The 12805-nt window shown below is 42.1% G+C and overlaps 1 long non-coding RNA gene across 3 annotated transcripts in view; it reads right to left on the bottom strand.

Moving 5' to 3' along the window:
• Positions 1-12805, bottom strand: part of LOC109284177 (uncharacterized) — a 76554-nt gene that overhangs the window by 55189 nt on the left and 8560 nt on the right. The window lies entirely within an intron of this gene.

Here is a 12805-nt window from a genome sequence, read left to right as displayed (position 1 = left end):
ACAGTATTCTAGCATGATACCAACAATTAGGAATAATAAAATAAATTAAGAACTAAGAAACAAATAGAATATCAAGAAAAACTTCCAGACCTGGAGATCACTTTAGCAACAGAAAACTCTCATGTGGGAAATGATGGAAAAAAACTATGATCTTGACTATGGGCAGAATGATCCAAATCCATTTTTCGTCTTCAATTTCAGTGCTGTGTTGTCTCATTCAATTTGTAATCACAGATTACATGCAGTATGCAGTTTCTAGAAATAGCATATGCACAGCATGTTATCCTCCTGGATTCTGTTGCTTTACACCTGTTCCAATACCTTTTGCCAGGTCAACAGATGAAAATGCCAGTAAGTCCAGTGCTATCATTGCATTGACCTAGAGTTCACGCAGAATCTATGAGATATGTATTGTTATTACTCACATTTTACAAAAAAAAGCCAAAATATGAGAATATTAGCTGACTTGTCCGGGTGTCTGACCTCAAGCACTCATTTGGCACATTTGGCACTCAGTCCTGGATCCATGGATTCCCCTTATGGTTCCAACAGTAATGTGTTTAATGTTCAGGTGCATATTTCTTATCCGCTTGCTATATCTTATAATAGCATTGAAACTAAACACTGCAAAAGTGTGAACTAATGCTCTACTGGTGAATTCAAACTGGAGATTAGCCCAAACTGGAACGCACACCCAAATACCTCCAACAGTTAAGACAAGTTCAGATCTAAAAATTTGTGGTTTCAACCCATTTGCAGATTAAACTAGACCTGATCAAAAAGCTAAAGTATACATTTTTGGTTTATTTTTCCAAGAAGACATTAGCTGAAATGTACAAAAAGTTGTCATAAAAAGTGATCTCATTTTTGACCAGATCATACTGAAATACAGTTTCTGTCTCCATAAAAATAGCAGTAGTCATTTTTTCTCTTAAATAATTTAAGGAAGAATGCATAGGTTTAGAGAGTAAAATCTTGGATGACAAAACCAGTTCAGGTAAAATGAGAATCCACTAAGTCAAATTCAATACTTTTACTTCCAGTCATTAGTAATTTCCTCCACAAGTTATCCTATTTATGTTAATTTCAGAAATAATATTCTGGTCAGCTCCTCTACCTACTTTAGTGAGGTCTCTGTAAACCATGTAACCAAGATTTACTGCAGTAAGCCAAAAGAGCTAAAGTAGAACAGCCAGATTAACTCAGATTAACTCCTTTTATATATGCTGTTAGAACCAGTACACTCTTCTCTGTTACAGAGCTATTTGAAAGCCAATGCCACCCTCAATGACAACTGGAGTATCAGTCAATGGGTGACCAGGAAAATTGCAGCTATAAACTCTGTGGGCAAGTCCAGATGAGCATGTATGTGCCTCTTGTGGCATCTCAAAGCAGCTTGAGACGCCGCAAGAGACACGCTGCAAACGGAAAAATGTTCCCCACACTGTATATTTGCAGCAAGGGCTCAAAATTTGAAATCCAGGTATAAAAATAAATAAATTAAAAAACCCACAAAGAAAGAAAAAAAAAAAAAAAGCAAGGCAAGGCACGGTCCTGTACTGTGCCCCGAGTCAAGTGGACTTGGGTCCTCCAGAGACACTCAGGCATCCAGCCAGAGCATCTCTACAGTGCTCCCCTACAGAGTGCACAGCAGTCCCCCACCTCCACAGCAGCAGCTGCTGTCAGGTGCTCAGGATCCACTGTTGCCAGAGCCCCCCATGGGGCAGCATGGCACAGCATAGTGCGGCCCCAGCCACCTCAGACCTGAAGCCATCTGTGCCACTTGTTGCATGTCCAGCCTGGCCCAGTGCAGGACTGTGCACCTTCAGGTAGCACTGGGCTGCTCAGGTTGTCACCAGAGGCCTGGCACTGCATGTTATGCCGGGCTGGGTCCTGCTTTCATGGAGCCAGCCTGGGGCACGTGGAGGCAGGACCTGGCCTAGCATGATGCACAGTCCCTGCAAGTAGTGGCAGAGCCCCCAGTGACAACTCAAGCAGCCCAGTGCTGCCTAAACGTGTACAGCCCTGCACTGGGCCGGGCCAGGCTGGGCCAGACCCGTGACAAGCCGCACAGGTGGCGCCGGGTCTGAGTTGGCCAGGGCCGTGCTGCACGGGGCTCTGGCAGCAGTGGACCCAAAGCATCGAACAGCCGCTGCTGCTGTGCTGGGGTGGGCTGTGGGCCTGTGGAGGAGAGGCTGTGGGCCCGGTGGGGGGAAGCAGTCCATGAGCTGGGGGAGGGGGCTGTGCCCTGCAGGGGGCAGGTGACCCACCCCTCTTGAGCAGCCCCTCCACATCCAGAGTCCCTCCACAATCCCCACACCCCCAAGCCACCCCCACAAGCCATGAGTTAGAGTGATCCACTCTAACCAACAGACATTTGCTACTGTGTCTGGAGTCGGGGGGGGGGGAGGAAAGGGAAGAATGGAGCTCCACTTTGGAGTCAATCCAGGAGGACCTGCCTGTCCCCTAACCCCACCCCTGTTCCCCCCTCCCAGTCCTGCTGCTGCCTACAGAATGGGAGGGGTAAAACTAGATGGGAGCGAGTTCCAGGCTGGGGTTTGCCTAGCCTGAGCTGGACAGGGGGGCACATAGATTGGAGACCCCTGCCTCAAGGGGGCTCCAATCTACATTTATCCACCTTGCCCATGCATTAGGCAGACAGAAGAATACACTGGGGCTCTTGCTGCTTTGAATTCAACAATGCATCAGTGTGGGAACTAAGGGCCCCCAACATTTTTCCTTCAAATATTGTGTTAGGTAGAACTGAAGTAATGCATATACAAAGACTCCTTTTCTCATTTATTGTCCAAGAGAAGTAGAACTAATTAAATATCAGTCTCCAACAGCCAATTCTTTCAGCATGAGAGAGATTGTGAAAATCACATTCCCCCATTAACTTTCCATGAAGTACCAGAAAAGTTAAGTGAGAAACCACCAGCCTGCAGACATTTTCTCCTCCAATTTACATTTTAATGGAAGAGCAGAAGACTTATTGCAAAGTGCCAAGAGCTGATAGGGTTGTGTAAACTCCAAGGGTCTAACTAATAAATGCACTGACCCATATTTTTCACATTTTATGGGACAGTTGGGGAAACTATTGAGAAGAGCTCATTTGCAGCTGTGTTAATTACACTTTCTATGTGAAAACAGTGTAACATGCTACTAAGGCCTAGCTTGCAGCTACATTTGTGAGACAGTTTAGTTGTGTGTTAGATCAAATAATTGTTTGCCAGAAGGGTCCTAAGATATAATGGTGGCTAAGCCACTGGCACCATGATCATCATGGTCAAGACTCTTATTTTCTTGTGCCAATCAACCCAGTTTATAGCTTTTTCAAAGAAGCAAGGGGGATTCAGTGAAAGACAGACAGATGCTACAGCCATGTAAAACTTCCTTGGGTAATTAGATTTCCCTGAGTGACTGTCACTGTAAAAGAAAGGAGTCAATAAAAAAAAAAATCTTGTCACTGACATTTCTTCCTCTGATCTGTCACAGGCACTGATTAAGGCTATGTGGTAGGTGTTTCTCATTCTCTTATCACAGCTGGAAAATATAACAGAAGTAAAGAAGTCCCACATGGCCATCCAGCTGTTTCTCTCATCCACTTTTCAAAAGAAGAGTAGCAAAAACTAATTGAGAAACTCTAGCTTTTATCATACCCACTGGATTAGTATGAAACACTTTCTATGACAGAGGAGTATAGCTGACTGAGATACTTGTACATAATAAGAAAGTAGAAGAATGGGGTTATAGAAATGCTGATGGAGTTGCAACATTTAATGTTTAGGTTTTATTGTAGGTCATAAAAGGATAATTAAAAAGGAGTCAGATTTGTTCGTACTTATACTAAGCTTGCATGATAGAGTGGCTAACCTTACAAAAGCTCTCAAAATAGTTCTGACCAGCATAATCAGAAGCATCATGTACAGTCTGTTCCTACTATTAAACCCACAAGTATAAACCTGAAATGATGGTCTTCTCCTCCCTTTTTCTAACATTTTCATTTGATTGAAATTTCAAACTCCTAACTGAACCACAGTCAACACTTGCTGTAGGTCTGCCTCTGTGTACCTATCACTACTTCACTATATCTGTCGAGCAAGTATGGACTTATCCTCACATTATTCCTATGAGGTGGGAAAACATTATTGCCATTACATAAATTAAGATGTACAGAACAGAGAAATTTAGTTTAGAACACAAAAGAAATCTGTGCTAAAAACAGGTATTGAACCCAGATCCCCAGGGTTCCTGTTCAGTTCCTTAGCTGGTCTCAGTGACAGCAGAAAAAGGTAGTTGAAACACAAAGGAGACAATGAACCATAACTGTATGGCTATATATCAGTGGTGGGTTGGTTTTTTTGACAATTATTTTTTCTTGGTTTTTCTTTCTCCTCCATGAACCTTAAATGGAAGAATAACTGAGTAGACTGTGGTTGGCAGATGTGTAGTCATTCCCCAGCTTACTACCAATGGAGTGCAAAGTGGAAAAGAGCTGGCTAGCAAATGAATCTACCATTCCAGGTTGATAAAAGGAAGACTACACTGTTTAAGAAGAAGGAATACTTCATAGATAAATCATTGTGTTACTTTCCAGAGAATATATGGCAAAGGTAGTCACAAAGCATCTGTTTGTTCCCCCAAAAAGAGGCAGTACTCCAGTGAAAAAAGCAAGAAATGCTTGCAACCACCATAAGCACCATGAGTGCTTTCCCCGCTCATTCCCAGAACAAAAGCAGCAAAGTAATGAATCACTGAAGACAAACCTACAGACATGTGTTTCCTGCTCATAGTAAAAATGTTAAATGGTGGGGCTCCCCAGAAACTCCAGTCTCCAGGAGTATGTTCCCTCATGTGTCACACCTTTAGTAAGGAAGGAAAAATAACATTTACTTTAGCATAAGACATCCTAAACCTTGAAGTCTCCCCCGTGTCATCTTCCTATGGGTCAGAGTCAAAAAACACAACTGTGCCAAAGGAGAAAAAGCTGAGTAGCAGTGTAATACTAATGGTTTTCATTAAATTCATAGATGTTAGGGTCGGAAGGGACCTCAATAGATCATACAGTCCGACCCCCTGCATAGGCAGGAAAGAGTGCTGGGTTTAGATGACCCCAGCTAGATGCCTATCTAACCTCCTCTTGAAGACCCCCAGGATAGGGGAGAGCACCACCTCCCCCCGTCTGCGGGCTGCAGCCCGTGACCTGTTCCGCTTCAGTCACGCAGTCACCTATGGGATGCGGACACCAACCTGACCTTCCCCCACGCTGGTTGGAGCCCCACTGCCTTCTCACTGTTAATGCCTGGGCCGGTGGGTTCATACATTCATAGATGTTAGGGTCGGAAAGGACCTCAATAGATCATTGAGTCCAACCCCCTGCATGGCAGGAAAGAGTGCTGGGTTTAGATGACCCCAGCTAGATGCCTATCTAACCTCCTCTTGAAGACCCCCAGGGTAGGGGAGAGCACCACCTCCCTTGGGAGCCCATTCCAGACCTTGGCCACTTGAACTGTGAAGAAGTTCTTCCTAATGTCTAGTCTAAATCTGCTCTCTGCTAGCTTATGGCCATTATTTCTTGTAAACCCCAGGGGTGCCTTGGTGAGTAAAGCCTCACCAATTCCCTTCTGTGCCCCCATGATGAACTTATAGGCAGCCACAAGGTCACCTCTTAACCTTCTCTTGCAGAGGCTGAAGAGGTCCAGGTGCCCTAGTCTCTCCTCATAGGGCTTGGCCTGCAAGCCCTTAATCATATGAGTGGCCCTTCTCTGGATCCTCTCCGGGTTATCCACATCCCTCTTGAAGTGCGGCACCCAAAATTGCACGCAGTATTCCAACGGGTCTGACCAGAGCCCGATAGAGGGGAATTATCACTTCCTTGGTTCTGTTCATCATGCATCTGCTGATGCATGATAAAGTGCCATTAGCTTTTCTGATGACTTCGTCACAATGCCGACTCATGTTCATCTTGGAGTCCACTAGGACTCCAAGATCTCTTTCTGCTTCCATGCTACCAAACAGGTCATTTCCTAGGCAGTAGGTATGCTGGACATTTTTCCTCCCTAGGTGCAGCACTTTGCATTTCTCCTTGTTGAATTGCATTCTGTTGTTTTCCACCCATATGTCCAACCTGTCCAGGTCTGCTTGTAGTTGTTCCCTGCCCTCCAGCGTGTCCACTTCTCCCCACAGTTTTGTGTCATCCGCAAACTTGGACAGAGTACACTTCATTCCCTCGTCCAAGTCGCTGATGAAGACATTGAAGAGTATCAGTCCAAGGACCGAGCCCTGTGGGACCCCACTGCCCACACCCTTCCAGGTCAATACCGACCCATCCACTACAACTCTCTGGGTATGACCCTCTAGCCAATTCGCCACCCACCAGACCGTGTAGTCATCCAAGTCACAGCCTCTTAACATGTTCACCAGTATGGTGAAATTGTCTCACTGTGATCAGAATAAGTAGTGTCCATGTGGCTGAGGAGCACACAGGTGATGACACACTAGTAATACAGTCTAACCAAGAAAAAAATAATTGTCAAAAAAAAAAAAAAACACAAAACAAAACAAACAACCCACCACTGATATATAGCCATATGGTTATGGTTCTTTGTATCTTTTTGCCTGAATATTCTATTCAACTTTTGTCTGTCCCAGTTATACCAGGGTGAGGACACCTATGAAGTACTTAGCAGTAGTGCCATAGCGGGGGGGGGGGGGGGGGGCGAGCAGCATGAATGCCTCAGGCACTGAAGCCAAGGGGCGCCAACAGGTGCTGTGCAGACAGGGTGAGGTGCAGGATGGAGTTGCGAGTGGCTCATTTGGGAGGGGATGGGGAAAGGGTGGCTCCCATTGCTGTGTGCACTCCCGGGCAAGCATGGGGGGAGGCATATACCCCCCAGATCTGTGTGTGGGGCGAGGGCAGGCCACTGCAGGCTTTGCCACAGGCACCAAACTTCATTGCTACAGCACTGCTTAGCAGAATATGTAAATCATCTAAACAGATAACAATAAATTACAGAATTTGCAACCCATTACTTTCTGACCTTGTCTAAAAGTCATCATTCATGTATGCAGCAAGCAGATTAGTACTGAAACTTAAATGTCTAGCTACCAAACCAAACCCGAAGCCAAGAGCAACATTACTGTGACTGTTTCCTTTGTGCTAGGGAAGAAAATAGCATGGAACCATTAATAAATACTTTGTATAGATATGTACATTAATAGATTCATAGATGCTAGGGTCGGAAGGGACCTCAATAGATCATCAAGTTCGACCCCCTGCATAGGCAGGAAAGAGTGCTGGGTCTAGATGACCCCAGCTAGGAGGTTATCTAACCTCCTCTTGAAGACCCCCTGGGTAGGGGAGAGCACCACCTCCCTTGGGAACCCGTTCCAGACCTTGGCCACTCGAACTGTGAAGAAGTTCCTCCTAATGTCCAATCTAAATCTGCTCTCTTCTAACTTGTGGCCATTATTTCTTGTAGCCCCTGGGGGCGCCTTGGTGAATAAATCCTCACCAATTCCCTTCTGTGCCCCCGTGATGAACTTATAGGCAGCCACAAGGTCGCCTCTCAACCTTCTCCTGCGGAGGCTGAAAAGGTCCAGTTTCTCTAGTCTCTCCTCGTAGGGCTTGGTCTGCAGGCCCTTGACCATACGAGTTGCCCTTCTCTGGACCCTCTCCAAGTTATCCGCATCCTTCTTGAATTGCGGCGCCCAGAATTGCATGCAGTACTCCAACTGCAGTCTGACCAGCGCCCGATAGAGGGGAAGTATCACCTCCCTGGACCTATTTGTCATGCATCTGCTGATGCATGATAAAGTGCCATTGGCTTTTCTGATGGCTTCGTCACACTGCCGGCTCATGTTCATCTTGGAGTTCACTAGGACTCCAAGATCCCTTTCCACCTCTGTGCCACCCAGCAGGTCATTCCCTAGGCTGTAGGTGTGCTGGACATTTTTCCTCCCTAGGTGCAGCACTTTGCATTTCTCCTTGTTGAACTGCATTCTGTTGGTTTCTGCCCACTTGTCCAACCTATCCAGGTCTGCCTGCAGCTGTTCCCTGCCCTCCGGCGTGTCCACTTCTCCCCATAGCTTTGTGTCATCTGCAAACTTGGACAGAGTACATTTCACTCCCTCGTCCATGTTGCTGATGAAGACATTAAGATGCTTTACAATTTTCTTCATGTGGCTCTGTCCCATTTCCTTCAATTTACCAAGCTACATGCGTGAACTGTTAAAACATTTTAGAAACTGTCCACTTACATTGCAGGATTAATTTGTGTAATTACCAGAATTGTAAGGTGTGAGGGGTTAGACAATACTTCTACCAAGATCACGGAGTGTGATGCCTTATATTTATGGAATAGGCATGGATCTCTGGGGGAGAGGATGAAACTTTCCAGATGTTTCATCTCAGGTAGCAGTGGCAAAGAACCAGATTTCTGGACAGAAGAGAACCATGCTTGCATTTAGAAAAGGGAAGAAGAGAATCTTACTCGAAAGTTATGACAGATCCAAAATTGTGACTTATCTGTTGCCAAAATGACCTTGGCCTTAGATGTGCTAATAGAAGTTCTCGCTTTGACTCTCCTTGCAGATGTTTTCGTTTTAAGTTATTACAAATTCAGAACTCTGTGTGGCTTATCTAGGATCTACTGAAATGCAGAAAGTTACTTCTTTTGAACATTTTAGGCCCAGTTAGGAACTTACTTATGTACGTGAACATTTTTTGAGATAAAATTTAATAGAATTAATTGCTCAAGCACAACTCGTTAGAAACATGGCTGCACAACCTGGTACTAGGGAAAGGAGCAGAGAAGTGAAATGTCCTATTGTCCTACTGCTCCTATTTTGTTCCTACTTGAACACTTGGAAAGAAATCTTGGGTCTAACAAAGTCAATGGGGAAATCGGTGGGACCAGAATTTCACCTTTTGTTTTTGCTTTGTTTAAAGGTCATTCCACTTTTCTTCAAAGATTGGCCCCATTGATAGCATAATGGAGTTGAGGTTGATACCAGTTCTATAAAAGTTCACCTGAATCAAAATAATATTTCAGTTTCAGTTCGGATTCTGTTCACATTTAGTTCAAGAGCAAATCTCACTTTTATTCCTAGAATATTCAATGTAAGCCTAATTTAAGCAGTCCTAGTCTTTTTTAGGGAAGCATACATTGCATGATATTCTTCATATATGGTATAGGAGTTCTGAAAAACTTTGAGGAAACCATTAATTGGCTTTCGTAAGTTTCTATTGTTGGATGCAAAGTAAAAGTTATAATAAAACTCTCCCAGAACAATCCTAAAGTACCAAGAGACTGTACACTAAGGATGTATCTGTATTTCAGGGAAAACATTTCCTAACAGTGGCTTTGGTATTAATTTTATAAAAAAAAAAAAAGGCTCAAAACTAAAGCTTCAGAGAGGTACAGGCAAAGAATGAATTGGTACATTTGGAAGAAACCATTTTCCATCTGTAAAAAAAAAAAAGAGGGTGAGGGATGTGATCATGCTACCCAGATTCTTAATATTAGCTTAGACTATGCAACTTCTTAATATTCTGTATTAATGGGAGTGCTAACATTGTATTTGTAATTATTAGATGTGTGCATTTCCTAGTCTCACCACATTCCTGACTTGGTAACAACATTTCAAAACAAAACAATGGAACATTGAAAATTGATTCTTACTACTTTGTTCATCAGAAATTGCTCTCGGTGTTCAGAACCGTACTAATTGGATTAATAAAATTATTCCAACTCCAACTCACACATTTAAAACCCATTTATAGGTTTGATATATATAACTAATACCAACAGAACAAGGCTACAAGGCTGAATAGAGAAATAGCATAAGTAATGTGAGTCTATTATTCTAACATTTTATTGACTCTTTACAATAAAATAAACTCTGAAAATATGCAGACCTTAGACATTTTATTGACTAGATTGGTGCCCTTTCAATACCAAATTGATGAGCAATCATGGTAGACAATCTTATTAAGCTAGCTGCATATTTATGAAGACCCTGTAGCTTAATAAACTGTTATGGGGTAGTGAAAGTTTATGTAGATCACTAGAAATGTCAGAATAGTATCCCAAAGACACCATAAAAATTGAGTATTACTCATTTAAATCACAACCCAACTAAAATTAAAATCAGTAGTTGTTTTATTAGTTTGTCCTCATCAGAGTAAACTTCAGTTTTCCTTCATGGCGTATTCTGCTGCTTGGTGACCAAAATGCAGCCCTAATCTCAAAAACAATAAATTATGGAGACTTACACTTCTCTCAATGAAAGCTGATATTGAGGGCAATAAATTGTAGTTTAAAATACTGACAGATTTAAAGAGAGAAAACAAAACAGAAAGAAAAAGATGGGTGAGAGACAAATACAGAGAGAACGTTTACAGTCAAGTGGGAAAGAATCTCTCTCTTCTAGAAAGTTACCATCTCTTCCCACTCCCAGTCCCACTGTCGTCCACCCTCATCATATATTCTCTTCTTCTAAGAAGATAAAATGTTTCTAAATCTATCTTGATCCAAGGCATTTACCTTTCCTTTCTGCCACAGTACATGGAAAGAAAAAAAGTCACCTGCACGTACCACCTCTCCCACACACATTCAAATAACTTCCTGAAGCAGAATTAGGATGTTGGCCTGAGTTACTCTACATATGCCTTTTCACCTTAAAACTCAAAACCACCATCAAATCATTTCCACATAAGCTACAAGAAAAACTACAGGACTTGAACCCCCACTACCCAAACCTGGGACTTTTTACACGCTCCTTAAAATCCACAATCAAGGGAGCCCAGGCAGACCTATAGTATCCAACCACAGAACTCTAACTGAGTAAACATCAGGTTTCATCAAATCCATCCTAAAACTTCTTGTCACCCAAAGAGTGAGTTTTGTCTGAGACACAACAGAATTTCTACAAAAACTTAAAAAATACATAGACCACCTTCCCAGCAATACCCTCCTAGCCATCATGGAAGTTACCAGCTTATATACCAGCCTCCCACACTAGGATGGCTTCCAAGCCTGCCTTACATATCTACAAGAGCAAATTTACAATGCAGAGTACAGACCTAAATCTATTACTGAACTTATACAGTTCATCCTCACACACAACTTCACTTCCAATAACCAACACTTCCCCCAGAACATGGGCAAAGCTATGGGCATCAAAATGGCCCCACAACATGCCAACCTTTTTATGGGCCACCTGGAAGAAGAATTCCTCAAGAACTGCACCATCAAACCCACACTGTACCTAAGATATATAGATGACATCTTAATTGTTTGGACTGAAAACCTGAAATCCCTAATTGATTTCCATCACAAATTCAATAATCATCACCCCAACATCAGACTCTCTCTGGAATACTCCAGCACCAGCTACATTTTATCACATTCATTATACTTTGGAATTGAGCCAAGCACAAAATGGCATTCTGATCCTATGGAAATTTTCAAGATTTAAAAGATTTATCCTACCACATCAGAATGAAATACAAGAGACACAAAGAAGAGAAAACTTCCTCAAAATAGCCAATACCCTGGTAATATGGCACTCACATGTGATGCGAGAGATTTTTGTTTTAGTGCATGCTCCTTCAGGTCGCCTGAATGCATTGCATTTGAAAGTTTGTCTAAATCTATCCCAGCCAAGCAGTTGGTCCAATAAAAGATATCACCCACAGAAATCCTTGTCTCCTTCATACTTCCTGGACAATGATAGCTTCATCACTCTAACACTTGAAAAATATTTGTTTTTGTAAATTTCTTTGATAGTTTCTATAATCTTGAGGTTTCCTTGATTTTTTCCCTTCAGGTTAATCTTTCAAATTAATTTTGGTTTTATCATTTGATTTTGATTGGAGTAAGCCTTCCTCCCCCACCTCCCCACTCACTGCCAGATGTGGTAATAATTAGTCTTGTAATTATGAAAAGGTTTAATCATTGCAAATATCCTTAATATGCACTTCTTTCACCACCTTAGACCGAGCTCAGAAACTGCTTTATTTTATTACAAGTAGCTAAACCCTGTTGCATTCATTATGCAAGAAAGATATCTTGATTTTAAGTGGATGATGATCTGATTTTCAGGTGAGAAGCATGCTAAAATAATAATGTTTCCTTTACAAACTAAGGATCCTGGTTTTCTCTGATTTAAAAAAAAAAATCCCCAATTTTTGTTTTTAAAAAAAGCTACACCAAATCCACATTCTTCTGTGATTGAAATGAAACACCACTAATATATTTATATATTAGTGGTGTTTCATTTTAATCATGGAAAAATGTGGATTTGGGGTTACTTTTTTTAAACCAAAAATTGGGGATTTTTTTAAATCAGAGAAAACAGGATCCCTGTTTATAACTAAGCGCAGAAATCAAGCAACAGATTTTCAGCACACTTCCATTGAAGTCAATGTGTTCGGTGAACTGAACAACTGAGGAAGATCTGGCTGTAGGTGTCCAAAATGATTTACTGCCAACATCTTCAGAGAAAGGACCTCCTCCTTATATTGGTCTATAAATTATCTGTCTACATAAAGTTTCCACATAAAGTAATTAGGAACAATGGGAATAGTAAAATAATGAAGTTGGCATCACATTGTGACACTGTAGCAAAGGGCATTGGAAGTATTATTAGCTCCTAACCTGTGCATTTCCATCCACTGATTAAAAGTACAACCTAAACATTCTTTCACTGCAACTTTTTTCTATTACTTTCTTTTTTAGTAGACTCTCTCTTTTTTTTTTTTTTCTTTCCTAGTAACGCTTTAGTAGGACATGACCCCGAT

This window comes from Alligator mississippiensis, chromosome 7 (assembly GCF_030867095.1).
Source record: "Alligator mississippiensis isolate rAllMis1 chromosome 7, rAllMis1, whole genome shotgun sequence".
NCBI classification, from domain to species: domain Eukaryota; kingdom Metazoa; phylum Chordata; order Crocodylia; family Alligatoridae; genus Alligator; species Alligator mississippiensis.
This window is presented reverse-complemented; position numbering and strand designations above follow the sequence as displayed.